Source organism: Enhydra lutris, unplaced genomic scaffold, assembly GCF_002288905.1.
Source record: "Enhydra lutris kenyoni isolate GAN:26980312 unplaced genomic scaffold, ASM228890v2 scaffoldscaffold60, whole genome shotgun sequence".
NCBI classification, from domain to species: Eukaryota; Metazoa; Chordata; class Mammalia; order Carnivora; family Mustelidae; genus Enhydra; species Enhydra lutris.
The window spans coordinates 9,934,992-9,936,073 of NW_019154144.1; positions in this window are offsets into that span (position 1 = coordinate 9,934,992).

The window sequence follows — 1,082 nt, forward strand, 5'->3', positions numbered from 1 at the left end:
AAATTAAAATCTTTAAAAAAAAAAAAGTGCATTGTGTGGTGACAAGCCTCTCTGTAAAGTCCGTATTATTCTATCAATAGTATTCATAAAGGCCAATATATAATATTATTATCATTTCTTGGGACTGGTGCTACTTTTTTATGACTAGCCAGCTGCTTAGTTATAAATTTACCACAAAACACTGGACTGGCTAGCGCATCCTTTGCTGCAACTTTAAAATATAACACTTCTTGTGTGTTAATGGAGTTGTAAGTATACAGTTTCTTTTGAAAAAAAGGCAGGGTGTGGCCTCTGGGGAGTAAGCAAAGCACCAAACAGATATTCTCAAAAGGATTGACACATTTTCCCAAAATGCAAGCTGAGCCTTGACTAGGACAGTTGTATGGAGAATGATACATTTACCTGTAGCATATATAGACTTGGACCCAATCAGTGGCTTCTTCAGTCTTCCCAAGTGTATTGATTTGAGTTTTAGAGATAGCAATGAAGCCAGGAGATGAGCTGTCTCCTTATTACTGATGGAAACCATGGTGCCTGGTCTTCTGATGCAGTAGGACTAATCTGGGTCTTTTCTTACTGCACTTAAACACATTATGCAATGAATGTGGGGAGAGTAACAGCTCCATAGGACTTGTTATTTTGTCTTAGAGAAATACAGACCTTTCTCAAATTGCTTGTAAAAAGTTATCATGTCCAGCTCAAATCACATGCTAAAGAAAGAGAAAACGGAGTTTAGAAATAGAGATATTGACAAGGTAAGACTTAGTGTGAGGGAGAGGGCAAGAGAATATTCTCTGTAGAGAATGAATACTTACTCTTTTCTAGGCATAGCCCAGGTATTTTTCCCACCTTGTGATTAATCTTCCCAAAAATAATCTTGCAAATTAGGTATGATTGTATTCATTTTACAGATGAGTAAGCTAAATTGTTAGAGCTGACACCAACATCTGAGCTATTTCTACTACAACTTGCCACCTTCCTAATTAAGACGATTACTTTCTTTCCTAGCTAGTCCAACAGCTTCCTTACTCATCTACATTTATATAGAATTTCCTTTCTCCACTTAATTGTTTATGTCATGA